Raw genomic sequence first — 19,543 nt, 5'->3', positions numbered from 1 at the left:
AAAAAGAACCTCATGTGCATAGTTAGCAAACCTATCTCTGCTTGAATTGAAAATTTAATAGCATATACTTCACAATCATCATAATATAAAGGATATTGTTGTTAGATACATTTCATAAAATGTTCTTAGCTTGCAGGGCAATGAATGCTCATTCTCAAAGTAATGCACCAGACAGACAATATTTAATTATATAATTATAATGACAGTACAACTCCAATATCTGAGTTACATGTTGCTTTTTGATTTCATTGGTATATTATTACAGGTGAAGATGGATCTCAGCCAATATTATGAATTTAAATCCTTAAGATAGTCATTGCATGTATTTACTTTCTGCAAATCGCACCAGATGGAAGCCGCGTGCACTGATGTGTCCTTCATTGTTATTCTGAGAGTGCATAAAGGTTATAAATGAACACATTATTTACAGAGGTATCATGGCAGCAGCGCCTATGATCGTGACAGTATCAAACGGAGAACCTTGCCTGACATCTTGAATGTTTTCTCCGTTTCAGCAAGACAACGATTCTTCTCTTCTTCAGTCCATCCCTGAGAAAATCACAAAGGAATCTATCAGAAAAACTGCACGGCAATGTAGTAAAAGGATTATGAGAGTTAAAGAAACTTACTTCAGTAACTTTGTTCAGCTTGTCCCTCACGTTCTGTAACAACTGGGAAAGGTTGCCATCCCATTTATAAAACTCTTAACTCTTTCTTGTTAAGCAACTTTTCAGCTACCTGCATTAGTGAAGATTAAGATGCAAGAAAATCTTGAGTACAGAACAGGTAAACTATCATATATTTTTTCAGTTTTTCTGCCAGATGTTTATAGTTTGAGATAGATTTAAAATGTATAGAAATATTACACCCGCTAAAGCTTTATATGCTGCTGTTATGAAAAGGATCAACCCTGCAGTGGTGGGATACCACACACATGCAGAATTTTGTTTAGTCTATTCTTCCTTATTTTAGTTTTAGTCTGCTACGTCTACATCCTTTATAATATACACTCTTTTGACACTAATATTTTCTTAACAATCAAACATATATTCTCTTTGTTTTGTTAATTAAAAAATAATTTAAATACAAAATAAATTAGTAGCAATCATATTTTTATACGAATATCAAGAATATTTGGTGTATAAATAGCATTTTTCTTTTAGTTTGGTCATTAATTGGAAGTGACATCATTTGAACCTTTGCCAACAGGTGAAATAAAAAATGTTATATATACATAAAAAATCATCCACCAAATCAATCAGTATATATGTGTATAATTACATGTATAGTTTCACTCATTTTTAATTTGTATTTTGTATTCCAATATGTATTTCATATGATTACGAGTGACTGATTTAGTGGCTATTTTTTGTGTATACCTAGCATGGTTGGGTTGAATTTCAAAGGCTAAGTGAAACAACATTACATCAGTACTATTGATTAATTACCAAGAATATAGCATAGAATATAACAGAACTATGCAGAGATATCTGCAACTTTGACATAAATGGAGTTTTACATGTATCTGATCTGTTACCTTTTTCCCAATCATTCTTCCACCGGCTGAATGTGCGAAGTAGATGTTGTAAAAGTGGCAGATAAAGGCTTGCTCGTCGCTCTCCGACAACTCCTTGAGATACTTGGCATAGTTAAGACCTGGTGAAGAAGGTTCTGGGATGGCATGACCTTCTTCCTTGAACCACTTCAAATCTTTTGCCAAATTTGCACACCTTTCCAACCCTGTGTTCCTGAATTCATCATCTGCACAAGGACATCAAGAGATTCAATCATGTAATAATCATAATCGGTCCTGCTAAGGAAACAATAAGAATGATTTTTTAATTTGAATCATAACGATTGTAACTAACATGAAGGGTAAAAAGCATGTTGATGATCTTCTCAAGAGTGTCAAAAACAACCATGCTATCCACAAGAAACTTGAGGTATCCATCAATGGTAGGGTCCCATTTGGAAACTGATCGCTCCTCAGGTTGCTTAGGTTGCTTCTCACCATCCCTAGCCTGCTCCCTTGTATGCATCTTCATAGACACAGACTTCAGTTCCTCCACAAACATCTTCCTGGGTGGAGCTTCAGACACACAAACAAACTCCATAGACATCCTTAACAATCACAAAACTTAAAGGATATTTGATTTTCAACTCTTGTTGAAGTTGCAATGAAATGAAAGAATGAGTGCACGGAACCTTTAAATAAGCCAAGGAATGGAATGTTGCACAAGTAACAGTTTTAATCTTCAACTAATTATATAATAATAATAACATTACTAATAATATAAATGTATTGTAAACCATGTAATATAAAACTGCGTGACGTTGAAATTGTTCTGACTAATGGGTATGTATATTAGCAAAGAATTTTTTTAATCAAATATGAATAGAAGTTTTTTATTTGATATTTTTGCGACTATGTTGGATATAATTTCTTTTAATTTTGTGCAATCTATATTGGTATCTATGATTGGAGGATCATATTTTATATTCTATATTTTATATCTTTAACTTCATCCTTATCAAGTTATCGGGTTTTTCTGCTCTCTATCATCCTTGAGCTTTAAATTTATCCGCTTATTTGTTTTATTTTAAATTTATTTCCTAGAATTTCTTTTCCTTAATTAACTTCATGAAAATCTGGGGGATTAAAAGGTTTAGGTACTTGTTGGCTTGTTGCATGTTTAGGTAAGAATATTTATTTGGGAATTGGGACAAAAGTCCTTTTCTTTTTTATTTTATTTTCCCCCTCCCTTGAGGGCTGAGGCCTTAATGACGTTTACAACTTTGTTAGATCTTTTTGTGCTGAAAATTGTTTTATACTTTTGCGCAAAAGTATAATTATCAAACTTGTGGAATAGTTTACTCATTCGCTTATTTAACTAAGTGCTAAAGGTTTAAATATTATTTTGTATATGTAATAATATATTAATTAATAAAAAATTTTAAATAAAATTTTAATTTATAATAAATTAATTTAAGAGTAAGAGATATTTAAGAAAAAAAATATCAAACTTACTAATTGTAATTCCTACTCCTTTTAAATACACATTTTGATTTTTTTAAACTACTTATTCTTTCTTATAAAATTAGTAGGCAAACTTTTCATCCCAACAAATTTAATGATTTTTTACTTTTAGTTTAATATTTTCATCTTTAATGCTTTTTTTTACTTTTCTTCATTTACCATAATTTACATCCCTTTAGTATGTTTATTAATATAAATTAAAATGAGTTTTTTTTCTCTCGTTAGTCTCTACTCTTAAAACATTCTTCTTGACTTTTAAGTATTCATTAATCATTTAAAAATATTATTGGTATACAAAAATTAGTCACTAAATAAGTAAATTTTTTAAATAAATAAATTAAATATTTTAATTATAAAATAAATAATTTGTAGTGTTTTTATCGATTTATATTGCCTTATCTCGTTTATAGTATAAATAAAATAAGGTTGTGCATATCTCTTTTACATGTTTGCAAACGTGATACATGCAACAATAAACGTGCCAATATAAACGAAATATGCACAACCTTATTTCGGTTATACTGTAAATGAGATAAAACTTAAACGCGCCTATATAAGTAACTCGTTCACAACGCCCTTTTTGTCACTTTCTTTGTCCATTACCTTCATTTCTCCCTTTCTCGAACGCTTTTCTTGATATTTATAAGATACTCGGATTTTATGGCACGCACGGACACACAAAACGGAGGCATCAACCACTTGAATGTGACTTGGCACATTGCGAGAGGGTCACAGGATCTCTATTCAGCGCTTCACAGATTATCAGCCTATGTAGGAGTACTGGGCCTGGTATCAGCATGATTGCCACGTTAGACATCTCTCTGGCGAGGACGTACTTGATGATCCCAAGCTTTCGACACTACCGGATGGTGTTCAGTCTACCGCTAGTTAGCCCAAGGACATGCTTGACCTTCCCCAGGATGTTCCTAATCGTCGTAGACGTGCCAGAGAGGTTCGAGCAGACACTCGGAGGCCAACTAGGAGGGAGAATGGTGTGAGGGACCGTGGAGCAGCGGTGGATCCTCGGAGGGAGCGGGTCAAGCCTTATAGAGAGTGACTAGATGTCGAGTTTGAGGAGGAGGCAAAGTATGCGAGATAGGAGGACCATGGTGACATGCCAGTCGAAGGGAGGACTCACCACCACTACCACCACCACCTACAGTCTCACAGACGCATCAGGTTCGAAATGATCATTTTACCTCCCCACCTGGTTGGGTGGATCTAGGTGCATCGACGAGTGGTCATGATAGATCCATGATAGAGGAGATCCAGTTTGACAAGGTATTCCAGATTCACACGACAGACCAGCAGACCATGCATTGTCTTGCGAAGCAGTTCTGCACAGGCAAAGAGCGGAGTATCGCCCAGGAGTCTCATTTTTCATTAGCTCCTACATCTACCTCATTGTGGGTTCCTTCCTAGTCACCGGGGTCCAGCACCTCGTATGGTACCAATCTCCCCCCAGGTTCTCATTGTGTGACACCCCCATCAATCAATTACGAGCGATTGATGACTGCATGCCCTTGGACCTGTACCACCATAGTATCCACCCGTAGAGCTTCGGTACCAAACACAACCATATGCTCTTGGCCCATACGATCCTTCTCAGGTGTACTCACATCCTCCACCACCATCGCCGCCAGTACCACTGCTACCAGTACCATCGCACACACGGGCTCCACCGACTCCATGACCTGTCAGACTACCTCGTCGGGCACAACCTCCAGGTTGTGGCATTAGGCATCGGTTGCATTACTTGCACGACCAGCACCGATGATGTATTTCAGATGCTTTTCATATTATTCAGTTTGTATTTTATATTTTATTTACCAGTTACTTGTACTTTATTTAAATTGAGTAATGAATTTTGTTTATTTAGGATGTTTTTTGTATGTTACTTACTAGCTTCATGAACTTTATGTAGTTTGTGTACCGAACTTTATTTAGATTGTGTGATGTTGTTTACTTAGTACAGTACCTCATTTCAAGTATAATATAAAGAACGAAATAAACATTGCATTCGATTTATAATAAACGAAATCAACAACACAAATGGTATAACTAAACTATATGACTACAAGACACAACTAGAACAAACATTATAAGCCAACAAAAAACACACTTCTAATTATCCTCTGTTGGTTGGTTGGGACAACCTCTACGGGTATGTTTGGTTTACCTGCAGAGCCCACACCGTTTCTCTTGGTGCTTAACCTCATCCATATCATTAGGAAACTCCGTGGAGACTGGTTGGCCAATTGCTTTCCTGCGCATGACGGGATTAGGACGTAAATGTGTCCCGTAACACTCCGGCCATAGTTTCTTGTCCAGGATCGGGGGAACTCAACCTCGTACAACTTGAACACGGCCTCCTGTGTGTACACTAGATCCACATATGTCCCCCACTCGACATTTGTGGCGGCACAAGCAGCAAGTGCATGATGACAGGGGAAATGAAGTGACTGGAAAAGACCACAGTCACATGTCCCCTCACTCAACTCCACATGGAATAACCCTTGCTCCAACCCTCAAAAGGCTCTAACTCATCCACCGCAAAGACTAAGGCCCTCCTGTTGCAGTGTGTAGCACGCATCTTCGAGATTCCCTCCCTATTCTTCTTAATAGCTGCCAGTAGCTACTATGAAAATCGATTATTAGCCGCCATTTGGGCCTGTGCCTCCCAACCATTTCTGACAAACAACTGCTGCAGTCTCTCGTAAGTGCATCTGATGATGGCTAAAATTGGTAAATATTGTGTACCTTTCAGAATTGCATTAATGCACTCAGACAAGTTGGTGGTGATGTGCCTAAATCGTCGACCACTATCGCAATGTTGTAACCATATTTTCTTGTTGACTCTACCAGCCCAGTCTTCCATCTCTCACGACAGTGTCCTCAAAGCACCCATGTACCACTCGTACCTAGCCTTACTTGGACCATAAGCAGCATTCATTAGATATCACTTTCCCTCGATAGATTTGAAACGAGACATGAAGTTCGCCGCCATGTGCCTCATGCAATACGCATGGAATGCACTAGGAGACAGCCACCCGCTCTCATTGATCGGCTCTAAGTGCGGCCTTGATCGCTTGCGATCTATCAGAAATAATCAAAAGCCCTTCACATGTCATCTCAAGTTGGTAAGAAAGAACGACTAGGACTCCATATTCTCAGACTCAACAATTGCAAAGGCCATAAGAAGGATGTTAATGTTACCGTCTTGTGCCATTGCAATTAGCAACATACCCCTGTAACACCTTTATTACCAGAATGTCACGCTTCTGACTGCGCCACTCTGATAGTGAGGATATTACGACCACTTCTATATATAACTATAATAAGTAGAAGCCTTTTGTAAGATCCCTAAAATACTCTTACTTCTCTTTTTTCCAAACCAAAATCCTAACCCTAATTTTGACACAACACACTCCCTCACACACACTCACCAAAACCCTAGCCACTCTTACCCCTTACCCAATAGCAGAACAAAAGAACAGAAAGGGAAAAGAGAAGAGGGGGAGAACCGGAGAGGGAAGAGAAGAGGAAGGAAGGGAGGTGGCGCCGGTGGGCGTCACTGCCACCGTCGCCACCGTCATGTCGTCGCGAGGAAGGCTAGAAACGACAGAGAAAGAGAGCTGTGCGAGGAGAAGGAGGCGTCAGCATCTCGTGGAGCCCGCGTTGCCGTCGTCACTGTCGAGGCCTTCATCGTCGCCATCCATGGAGGTTCGCAAACAGAGGGAAGATGCACTGTTCTACCCAGAGCTGTCGCAGGAAGGGTCGTCGTTGTCAAGCCCAGCCACCATCGCCGCCATTTGTGCCTCCGTTTTGCGCTGCCAGATCTGTCACCGAGAGAGAAATAAAACGTGCGTGGAGAAAGAAGGGGTCGCAGGGAGGTTCCGTGGCCGTTGGAACTCTGTTGCTGCTGCCATGGCCGCCGCGCCTCTGCCACCAAGAAACGCCTAGCCGCCGCCGTCGAAGCCAGCCTCGCCGTCGTTGTCGTAGTTGCAGATTTGGAGCTTCGAAGAGAGAGGAGTTCCCAGAGAGAGAGAAACGCCAAGGAGGAGGGACCATCCGCTGCTGCGCTGTTCTTGTCGCCGTTCGGATGTACCTGAACCAAGCCATCGTCGTTGCCGCCGGAGTTGTTGGTGCTGCTGGAGCTAAACCGTTCCTGTCATTATCCCGATTTCCAGGACTATCGCCAGCTCCATCTTGTCGCTACTCCGGTCCAAATTCTACACTCATTCATTTTGTTCGACTTCAATCCTCCTCATCTTGAATTTGGCACTCCGGGTTTGGTATCTTCGGTCCCTTGGGACCACATTGTGAGTAAACTTTACATTTATAATTGTTTGGCTATACGTCTATAATTATTTTGATATACGGTGCTTTGAACTTAGTTATACTCACAAAGATTATTATCAAAGGATTTTAAATTGGTTTTACTAATTGATTTATTAGAACTAAATATTTATCCTTGTTAAGCTCATTTTAATATGCACATGAGACTATATATTTTTATGAGACTATATGTATATTTGTTAAGTTTTATATTATTTTAAAGCATTGATTTTACTCAAATATGTATTTTTGAAGTATTGAAATTTGGTTGGTACTCACTTATTTTGGAATTGTGAAAAATGTTTGAAATGCCTTAAGATTGAGAAAATATGATTGAATATGATTTGGATAAGAAAGTATTATCTGATTTGATTTGATTCGATACCTTATATATTTGAAAGATCAAAGATTTGTTGTATTTGAAATTATATGTTTTGAATTGGTTTGGGAGGCTCGTATTAGAAAACCGTACTTAACGGCAGTTATGACGTTAATCTAGATGCATCTGGCTCAGACCTCATCTAGCAGGGGCATTGCTAGCCTAACGTGTAAGCCACACGTTGGATCTGTTATTCCGTACGGACACACTAGAGGAAAGGGCTACCCATAGAGGTGGAGCCGCCCAAGTGTGGATTTTTTATTTGATTTCTGTATGAGAACTCCCTTATTGATTCACTTATTATTATCAACTATTATTTTCTAATTAAAATTACTTTGATGATTATGTTTGTATAGTCTTATGTTAATTATAGACGTATTGTGTAGTCACTGAGTTGCAAAATTCACCCTTTTTTTTTTATTTTCAGGAACAAATATTTGACTTTGTGAGACTTTCTATTTAAGAGTAATGGTCTGCAATGAGTACCTTAGGGCTGGCAATGGGTAGGGTAGGGTAGGGTTTGGACCCTACCTGCGGGTTGAAAATTTTATTAAAACTCTACCCTACCCTACCCGCGGGTTGTGAATCTCTCAACCCTAACCCTACCCGCAGAAATATCAAAATTTTTCAAAGTAAATATAAAATTCAATCATTTCGAATTTTATACATATTAATAACATAAAATATAAAAAACTAATGCCTTAAATTACTAAATTAACTAACTAGTTTAGTGGTTGTTCACTTATTGTAAGTCATTATATAAGGGAGATTGTGGGTTCAACTTTTACTTCCTTCACTATATACTTAATTTTTAAAAAATACGTGTTATATATAAGGTGCGGGTAGGGTAAGGTAGGATACACCCTAAACCTGTACCCTACCCTACCCGCAGGAATACCCGGACCATACCCTACCCTACCCGAACGGGTTGGACCGGATTGGGTACCCGCGGGTAGGGTATGAATTGCCAGCCCTAGAGTACCTATTCTTTGCCGAATTTCTAGAAGTATATGCTCCATATGTCACAGGCAGGATCCAACCATTCTTAGTTATTTTAATTTTTTTTTGTTAAAAATATATAACTATTTATTTTAGAACTTGTAAAATATTTGTAACTTGCTTAGTCAATTTATATTTGAGTATGTTAGGCTTACTATAGGATTATTTTCCTGAGCGCCGGTTATGACTCATTTTGGGTCGTGACAAAGTGGTATCAGAGCTTAGGTTTAATCTGTGTAATATGGAGCAAGTGTCCTATGGTAGGATCGCAATTGTATAAATAGAAGCACGCCTATTTGTACAAATTGTGGTACTATCAGAGGCCTATAGAAATGTCATCGTTGTCCTCTGTGTCATTATTGTCTTCTGATTATTGTGATCATGTGTCATCTGCCGCTTTTGCTACTCCTATCCTTTTCATCTACCCAATCTTCAGTTATCCTTTGGTAGGTTTCTTTAACATTTTTTTCAATGGCTTCGGTTTCGGCTCCGGTTCACAATTTCTCTTGTAGCCAGTTCTAATTTTTCTCGCTTTTGTAAATGCATGCTTTAATCTTCTTCATCTTCGTGTTCTTTACGATTCCTGATGACAAGGTTTTATGCATTATTTAGAAGATTCGATTGGTGTTTGATGTGCTTCATTATCTAATTCCTTTATAGAACTTTATTTGAATTTACGAATTGCATAAATTTGCTCAGTTGTTGATCGAGATGCTTTGTTCTGGATATTAGAGTTTGTTCTTCTTATATTAATAATCTTTGAAGTTATGAGGTTTGATTTGTTTGTAATTCTGTCTTTCTTTCGAATCAATAATTTTGAAAATTGTTATTCAATTGCTCAAGGAGAAGAATTATACGATAAATATATGAATGAAGTGTTATTGTTGTTTGTTAAATTGATGATTTTCTTTGCTTAGGTGTAGTGAATTATTTAGGTGATTAATTGGCTGGATTGAAAATGTTTTTCAATCTAGAAGTTCGGTTGAGCTTTTCTAATTTACTGATCTAGTTCTATTATGGTACTATGTTGTCAAATATGGATTTTCTGTTATGGAACTATTTTTCTGATTGTTCAGGTGATATCTAGATTATGAACGCTTGCTTTTTGTTGGTGATTAGATGATGAATTTTGCTCTTGGCTAAGATATAAAATTTGAGAATTTTTTCGACCTTAGTTTTTTTGAAAATTTCCTTGCTCTCAACTAGTTTTTATTCTCAGAGGTTTAGAGAGATTAGTTTTCTTAGTTTGTAGTGCTTTGTGAGATTGGAATTATAGATCTTACATATTAAAAAGAATTTCTACTGATTTTCGACGGAAAAGACTAAATATCTAAATCCTCAGAGCAGAACAAATTTTATATACAAGTTTTTTTCCCTTGTTATATTCAACTAATGATTATAAAACATATGATGATTATCTTGAATATGTGTTAAATTGTAGCTTGCATGTGAGTGTTAGCCACTAATTTAGATAGTTGCTTGCTGATATATGTTGCTTGATTAATGATTATTATAGTAACTAACATAACAAATAAGTAATCTGAGTTAATTGCTTTTGAGGGATGCATGAGGTTATTGGTTGCTGCTATAAAGTTGTTCAATAATATGTAATTATTACTGAATTGATGATTGATATGGTTGTAACTTGATGAATCTTGGTTAAAAATTGCTAAAATTAGTTAATAGTGAGCTAGGAGATTTTCATATCTTATCTTGTTCATAAAGTGTTTATGGTTTAAACTTGACTTTCATACTTATGCAATTATTTATTTATTTATTTTTGTTGTTATTCTTCCATGAACAAAGAGTGAAAGAACTAAGTTCTAATTGCTCAACTTATACGTCATTGGCTTTATGATATAGTGATGACTCTCGATTAGTTGATGCTATTTCCTTTAGATATTTCGCTTTTAAGATATCAAGGAAGAATTTTTCCTTTTAAATTCATATGATTAGTATGGTAATGCTCACTTGAGAACCATGTGCTTGTACAACAAATACTATATTGAGGCATAAACTCCTATATGTTACATATGTTTTCTTTTATAATTATAGAATTAGTCAGAAATATTTTAAATTGTCAGCCCATCTGTATTTGACACCTTGCACTGAAATTGTGGGCGATGGAGATTGAAAAATTTCTTGTTTGTAATGTATGAAAATTGGGGATGTCTAAACTCTAAATAAATTGATGAATGAATTTTTGTACTGAGTTCTTTTTTAGTCTTTGGGTTTGATCTTGAGTTGTTCCACCATTACTTGTTAACCTAGGAAATAATGGGTATGGATTGATTATAGTTTGATCTTGAAGATGTAAAATTTATCATTATTTTTTTTCTTTTTATGAGTTTTCTATTTTTAATTAGTTCATTTATTTCGGATTTTATCATATGTTGCATTTGCTTGTTTTGAATCTTTCCTTTATCAGTATGATTTGATTGATTGTGTTTGAATATTTCGTTTTATTATGGTTGTTGATGTTTAGAAGTAGAAATTTTCAAGTGATACTATTTTTTTTATATATGCTAGCTTTTAATTTTGGATGCAACATCTATGTCCTTCTCCTAATTTACTCTCAATTATTTGCAATATTCTCATTATTTTTGGCCTTTTTAGAGTCATGATGATGATGTTGATGAGGAATGGTTATGGAATAAGGAATATGGTGAAGCTTTTTCGGTGATTTCAACATTTACTTATGCCCTAAAGCCTCTTATGCTATGATGATATTGTTTTGATGGTCTTTATTTTGTTTTGTTCACTTTCTAGTTTTGTTGAAAAATAAATCTATATTCTATCTAGCACTGTCACATCTTATGGTATGATTGTTGAGCATGGTGCATACGGAGAGATAGAAATTATAACCTGCGAGAAATAGTTCTTCTAAACTCTTTCATTTCTTTTATTTAAGTAATGGTAATCGTTAGGTTTGGGAACGTTAAATGTTCTTCTTGGGATGGTTTGTGTTGAAGTATGCGCTATAATCGTGCTGCGTAATTTGATGTATCGTTCATTCCGCTATATTTCATATCGGGAGTTCCTTGTTTTAATTCTTGTTGAAATGAAATTTGATTATTTTGTTTCATGTCCTACATCTTGCGCATATCTAGATGTTATCGTGCTTTTGGCTATCCCATAGATTCTCGACAACTAGGTGCTGACGTTGCATTCCTTTACGTGAATTATATAACTCCTTGATGTAATCTGAACTTGCTTTATTATGTTACATCATATCTTCTAGTATTCTCCTCGAATTCTTATTCCAGATCTTCTTTGAAAAGGTTTTTGATTTGATTCTTTTCTTGCCTTATTGTGTCCCTAATCATCCACTTAAATCTTTCTGAAAAAAAAAACTGCCATTGACTTTGGTTACCTTCTTTTGGTGAACTTTGTACTTCTTTGATTCAACTTAAACTTGTTTTGACCTAATGCACTATCTTTTCATTTATTATTTCTATCAAAATTTCTTGATTCAGATTTTCTCGTTAACATTCAATTGACTCTTTCTGGCATACTTCATTCATTCTGTACATCATTGTTTAATTGAAATGTTAATGCATCCTTCTACGTTCGTGTGAATACCATCTGTGATGTTTGCTCTTCTCTTCCTAGATTTTGAATCCTTTTGAGTAAACTCGTGCTTGTTTCGGTGTCACGTGCAACTTTCAGATAGCAAACGATACGTTAGTTCATTAAAAAACAACTTATCGATGTTGAAGTTCAGAAAGTTATGATTCTAAGGCTTGACGTGGGTCTGGTTACTACCAAGGAGATGTACAATAGAACCAAGAGATTATGAAGTAAAAGTGTATTTTGAGGAGATTGATAAACTAACTGAAAAGTGCTATGTATATCTAAGTTGTTAAGGGAGCGAGAGTAGGTGAATGCCAATCGCATCGTTTTAACAGAAACCTATCTTGTAACTTTTGCACCTCGTTATACTTCTTTCTCATGTTTAGCGGCTGATCTCAAGGAAGACCATGGAGTATGCACGAGAATATGCAAGGGTTCCAAGAGGACAAGCCGAGGAAGAGGCTCAGCAAGCACCTTGGTGCGGAATTTATAACCCACAAACTAACCGGCAAGTGCACCGGGTCGTACCAAGTAATACCTTACGTGAGTAAGGGTCGATCCCACGAGGATTGATGGATTAAGCAACAATAGTGTTTGATAGGCTTAGTTAGACAAACAGAAAAGAGTAATTGAGAGTTCAAAAGCATTAAACAATAAAGAAGAGTTTGAAGACAGACAGGTGAATAGGTGAAGAATAAAATATGGAGAAAATAGTTAAGGCTTCAGAGTTATCTATTTTTCCGGATTAACTTTTCTTACTAACTATTTTAAACATGTAGGATTTAATTTATGGCAAACTATATGTGACTAGACCCTAATTCCTTAGACCTTCCTAGTCTCCTCTAAAATTCATCAACAGCCAATTCCTTGGTCAATTAATTCCAATTAGAGGGTGATAATCAAATTCTAGTTATATGCCACAGAAATTCTAATTATCCAAAAATAAAAGGATTATATGTCACATATCCCGTTAAGTCCAAATAATTAAAATTTAGGAGAATATGTTTTCAAGCTGTTGTTCAAGTAAAGAGCTTTTCTAAGTTTTACAAGAATTCAATTAGAAAGAGGGTCATACTTTTGTTCCACCCAAATTCATAAAATAAAGAGCAAAAATAATTCTTAAATTATAAATCCATACATAAATTAAAATAGAAAAAGCAATAAAATTAATCCATAGAAATAGACAGAGCTCCTAACCTTAACAGTGGAGGTTTAGTTGCTCATAGAAAAGAGAGAAAATTAGGATTGTCAATTATGTTCCCCTGATGGGATGAGGTGGAATCTCCCCAGGACCTCCCCAAAAGAAGGAAAGCTTCCTCCTTTTATAACTAATCATAATAAATTTAAAATCTAATATCTAAAACTAAAAATTAAAATAATATCTTTTCATAAAATTAAAATTTGAATTTAAATTTGAATTAATTTGAATAATCAAATCTTCAATGGATGGATGGGGACCACTTGAATTGTCCATGCTGCAGCTTCTAATCTGTATTTTCTGGGCTGGAAACTGGGTCAAAATAGCCCAGAAATCGCCCCCAGCGTTTTTCTGCACGTGGCGCATGTGACGCGTCCGCGTCATCCATGCGTTCGCGTCATTTGTGCAGATTCCAGTCCACGCGTTCGCGTCAGGCACGCGATTGCGTCATTGCGATCTCCTCCATTCCGCGCGGTCGCGTGAGCCATGCGTCCGCGTCGGTATTTGCTGGTCATCTCCTTGGTTTATTCTCTTTCTCTGCAGAAACTTCATCAAATCCATCCGAATGCTACCTAAAATAAATAAAATTGCACAAAACTCAAAATAGCATCCATAGTGGCTAAAATATAATTAATTCTTAATTAAACTCAACAAATTAGATGCAAATTCACTAGGAAAAGATAGGAAAGATGCTCACGCATCACAACACCAAACTTAAACTGTTGCTTGTCCTCAAGCAACCAAAACTAATATAAGCTTAGGATGTGAATTTCCATGAGGATGAGAGTTCGATTAAGCCCATGTCTTCTCTTATAGTGTGGTTTACAACTGCAATTCTGAACAGTTTTGGCATCTCACTTTATCCTTTGAAGTTCAGAATGATTGGCATCCATAGGAACTCAGAATTCAGATAGTATTATTGATTCTCCTAGTTCAGTATGTTGATTCTTGAACACAGCTTCTTTATGAGTCTTGGCCATGACCCTAAGCATTTTATTTTCCAGTATTACCACCAGATACATAAATGCCACAGACACATAACTGGGTGAAACTTTTCAGATTGTGACTCAGCTTTGCTAGAGTCCCCAGTTAGAGGTGCCCAGAGTTCTTAAGCACACTCTTTTTACTTTAGATCACGACTTTAACCTCTCAGTCTCAAGCTTTTCACTTGACACCTTCACGCCACAAGTACATGGTTAGGGACAACTTGATTTAGCCGCTTAGGCCAGGATTTTATTCCTTAGGGCCCTCCTATCCATTAATGCTCAAAGCCTTGGATCCTTTTTACCCTTGCCTTTTAGTTTAAAGGGTTATTGGCTTTTTCTGCTTGCTTTTTATTTTATTTTATTTTATTTTATTTTTTTCTTTTTTTTCGCAAGCTTTGTGTTTTTCACTGCTTTTTCTTGCTTCAAGAATCAATTTTATGATTTTTCAGATTATCAATAACATTTCTCTTTTTCATCATTCTTTCAAGAGCTAATAATTTTTAACATTCATAAACTTCACTATAAAAAATATGCACTGTTCAAGCATGCATTCAGAGTCACAGAAAATACCACCACATTTAAGTAAATAAGACTACTCTAAAAATTAAACTCAAATTCTCATGCACTACATCACTTCTTTTCTTTTCTTTTTAGGTTCAAGTTCAATGAGTGGTACATGAAACATCTTTTCAGCATTAAAGTAATTAAAAGAAAACTAAACTAGTCCTAAGATTCTAACTAATAAATGATCATGCAACAAACAAAGAAAAATAGCAGAAAACCGGCATATAACATAGACAAAGAGGGGAGGAATAAAAAAAATGAAAGAAACTCAACCACCTTAGTTATCCTAGCAATCGTTTATTCTTCAGGTTGTGCTCCTCAGTGAAGATGATTCGCCTCCCTTTTGGTGCCATCGGAATAAACAGAAAACCCTTAAGCGAAGCGTCAACACCAAACTTAAAGGTTTGCTTGTCCTCAAGCAAATAAGAACTGAAAATAAAAGAGACAAATGTTAAAATGAAAGAAAAAAATAAAAGGATAAGAGAATAAGAGAGAATTAGGATTGGGAGAGAGAGAGAGAAGAAAACTGGGTGGTGCAAGCGACGCGTTCGCGTCAATGACGCGATCGCGTGCGTCGCGCATTCTTCATAATGACGCGTTAGCGTCAGGCTCGCGATCGTGTGGATGGCCATATGTGTAACTGACACGAACGCGTCAATCACGCGTCCGCGTGACTAAATTTGTGCGTTTAGCACACTTCTTGCCCCAAGCTGGCACAACTCTCTGCCCAAAATGCTCTGTTACGTCGAATTTTCAGGTCACGCGATCGCGTCGGTGACGCGACCGCGTGAATGACAAAAATCACAAACGATGCGAACGTGTGGGCCACGCGTCCGCGTGGGCTTGTTTGTGCGAAAAACTTCATTCTGGCGCCACTCCCGTGCAACTCTCTGTAACTTTTTATTTTTCTTGCACCCCTAGATGACGCGTACGCGTCAGCGACGCTTTTGCGTCGGTTTTTTTTTTTTTTTAGCCTTAGGGGTTCGGTTCCTGTGATAAAATAGCTGCATGATCAGAAAATTAGTAAAAACTTAATAAAAATCAACTAAGTAAAAACTACTACTACGAAAAACAACTAAGAATGAAAAAGAACAATCATACCACGGTGGGTTGTCTCTCACCAAGCACTTTTAGTTAAAGTCCTTAAGTTGGACATGTTGTGAGTTTCTTGTCATGGTGGCTTGTGCTTGTACTGATCCAGGAATCTCCACCAATGTTTGTAATTTCAATGGCTACCGGGATCCCAAACTAGGCGTATAACGCCTTTGAGCAAGTTGAAGCAAGTGACAAAGCCCCAAGAGTGTTGATTATGGGAATGAATTCCAGGGTCCCAAACCTTGCTTTTACACCCGTCTTCTTGTGTATCACTGGTGCACGAATTGTGAATCACACTTTTCACAACTAGTACCACTAACCAGCAAGTGCACTGGGTCCTCCAAGTAATACCTTACATGAGTAAGGGTCGAATCCCACGGAGATTGTTGGTTTGAAGCAAGCTATGGTTATCTTATTATTCTTAGTCAGGATGCCAACAACAGTGTTTTTTCAACTTCAATTGTAAAGAGTCAAAGGGCATAAATATAAATACTTATTGTGCAATGATGGAGAATATGTTGGGGTTTTGGAGATGCTTTGTCTTCTTTATTTCAGTTTTTCTCTTGTACTCCTCTTCACACACGCAAGGCTCCTTCCATGGCAAGCTGTATATAAGGTGTCACCGTTGTCAATGCGGGCGTTCAATGCCAGGTTGTAACCTGTTTCTGGCGTTGAACTCCAACTTGTAACTTGTTTCTGGCGCTGGACGCCAGACTGCAATATGGAACTGGCGTTGAACGCCAGTTTACGTCATCTATCCTTGAGAAAAGTATGGACTATTATATATTGCTGGAAAGCCCTGGATGTCTACTTTCCAACGCAATTGAGAGCGCGCCATTTCGAGTTCTGTAGCTCCAGAAAATCCACTTTGAGTGCAGGGAGGTCAGAATCCAACAACATCAGCAGTCCTTTTTCAGCCTGAATCATATTTTTGCTCAGCTCCCTCAATTTCAGCCAGAAAATACCTGAAATCACAGAAAAACACACAAACTCATAGTAAAGTCCAGAAATGTGATTTTTAATTAAAAACTAATAAAAATATACTAAAAACCAACTAAATCATACTAAAAACTAAGTAAAAACAATGCCAAAAAGTGTATAAATTATCCGCTCATGACAACACCAAACTTAAATTGTTGCTTGTCCCCAAGCAACTAAAAACAAAGTAGGATAAAAAGAAGAGAATATACAATGAATTCCAAAAACATCTATGAAGATCAGTGTTAATTAGATAAGCGGGGCTATTAGCTTTTTGCTTCTGAACAGTTTTGGCATCTCACTTTATCCTTTGAAGTTCAGAATGATTGGCATCTATAGGAACTCAGAATTTAGATAGTGTTATTGATTCTCTTAGTTCAGTATGTTGATTCTTGAACACAGCTACTTTATGAGTCTTGGCCGTGGCCCTAAGCACTCTGTTTTTCAGTATTACCACCGGATACATACATGCCACAAACACATAACTGGGTGAACCTTTTCAGATTGTGACTCAGCTTTGCTAAAGTTCCCAATTAGAGGTGTCCAGGATTCTTAAGCACACTCTGTTTTTTGCTTTGGACCTCGACTTTAACCGCTCAGTCTCAAGTTTTCACTTCACACCTTCACGCCACAAGCACATGGTTAGGGACAGCTTGGTTTAGCCGCTAAGGCTAGGATTTTATTCCTTTAGGCCCTCCTATCCACTGATGCTCAAAGCCTTGGATCCTTTTTATTACCCTTGCATTTTGGTTTTAAGGGCTATTGGCTTTTTGCTCTTGCCTTTTGGTTTAAAGAGCTTTTGGCTTTTTCTGCTTGCTTTTTCTTTTTCTTGCTCTCTTTTTTTTTCAAAGAACAAGGAGATTAAGGAATGGGTCCACCTTAATGAGGGTGGCGTCTTCCTCTTCTTGAAGAACCAATGGTGCTCTTGAGCTCCTCTATGTCTCTTCCTTGCCTTTGTTGCTCTTTTCTCATAACTCTTTGATCTGCAGTCAATTGCTCTACCACTGAATTATGGAAAAACAAAAGCAATACTTTTGCCATACCAAACTTAGAAGGTTTGCTCGTCCTCAAGCAAAAGAAGAAAGAAGTGGAGAAGATGGAGGAGATGGAAGTGTGTGAATGAGTGGGTTTGGGAGGGAAATGGTTTGAATTTGAATGGTGAGGTAGGTGGGGATCCTGTGGGGTCCACAGATCCAGTGGGTCAAGGATTTAGCATCCCTGCTCCAATTAGGCGTACAAAATGCCCTTACTGTGCAATCCTGGCGTTTAACGCCAGACTGCTGCCTGTTTCTGGCGTTAAACGCCCAAATGTAGCCTGTTTCTGGCGTTTAACGCCAGACTGATGCTTGTTTCTGGCGTTAAACGCCAGCTTGGTACTTGTTTCTGGCGTTAAGTGCCAGACAGATGCTTGTTTCTGGCGTTTAAACGCCAGAATGATCTTCCTCCAGAGTGTGCTGTTTTTCATGCTGTTTTTCATTCTGTTTTTGAATTTTCATTTGTTTTTGTGACTTCACATGATCATCAACCTAAAGAAAACATAAAATAGCCATAGAAAATAAATAGATATAATTAAATAACATTGGGTTGCCTCCCAACAAGCGCTTCTTTAATGTCAATAGCTTGACAGTGAGCTCTCATGGAGCCTCACAGATAATCAGAGCAAGGTTGGGACCTCCCAACACCAAACTTAGAGTTTGAATGTGGGGGTTCAACACCAAACTTAGAGTTTGGTTGTGGCCTCCCAACACCAAACTTAGAGTTTGACTGTGGGGGCTTTGGTTGACTCTGCAGTGAGAGAAGCTTTTCATGCTTCTTCTCCATGGTTACAGAAGGAGAACCTTGTGTCTTATAGTTTGAAATGTCTACAAACCACAGAGCTTCCTGAATAGCAAACAATTGCTCATCCGGAAAGGTTTCAGAGATCTCAGTAGGAGGAAGGGATGCTCCTGCTACTGGTTCTATCCGGGACAGGTGATCAGCTACTTGATTCTCTGTCCCTTTTCTGTCTCTTATTTCTATATCAAACTCTTGCAGAAGCAACGCCCATCTTATGAGCCTGGGCTTTGAATCCTGCTTTGTGAGTAGATATTTAAAAGCAGCATGGTCAGTGTACACAATCACTTTTGATCCTACTAAGTAGGATCTAAACTTGTCAATGGCATAAACCACTGCAAGTAATTCTTTTTCTGTGGTTGTGTAATTTTTCTGGGCATCATTTAAAACACTGCTAGCATAATAAATGATATGCAGAAGCTTGTTATGCCTCTATCCCAATACTGCACCAATGGTATGGTCACTGGCATCACACATTAGTTCGAATGGTAATGTCCAGTCTGGTGCAGAAATAACTGGTGTTGTGACCAGCTTAGCTTTTAGGGTCTCAAACGCCTACAGAC

The 19,543-nt window shown here is 37.3% G+C and overlaps 1 pseudogene; it reads right to left on the bottom strand.

Annotated features, from left to right (window-relative positions):
* LOC107610053 lies at window positions 68–2,208 on the bottom strand (annotated as a pseudogene).

The sequence above is a fragment of the Arachis ipaensis genome, chromosome B07 (genome assembly GCF_000816755.2).
Source record: "Arachis ipaensis cultivar K30076 chromosome B07, Araip1.1, whole genome shotgun sequence".
Lineage (NCBI taxonomy): Eukaryota > Viridiplantae > Streptophyta > Magnoliopsida > Fabales > Fabaceae > Arachis > Arachis ipaensis.
The sequence above is the reverse complement of the archived record's forward strand: the minus strand, read 5'-3'. Positions and strand labels throughout refer to the sequence as shown.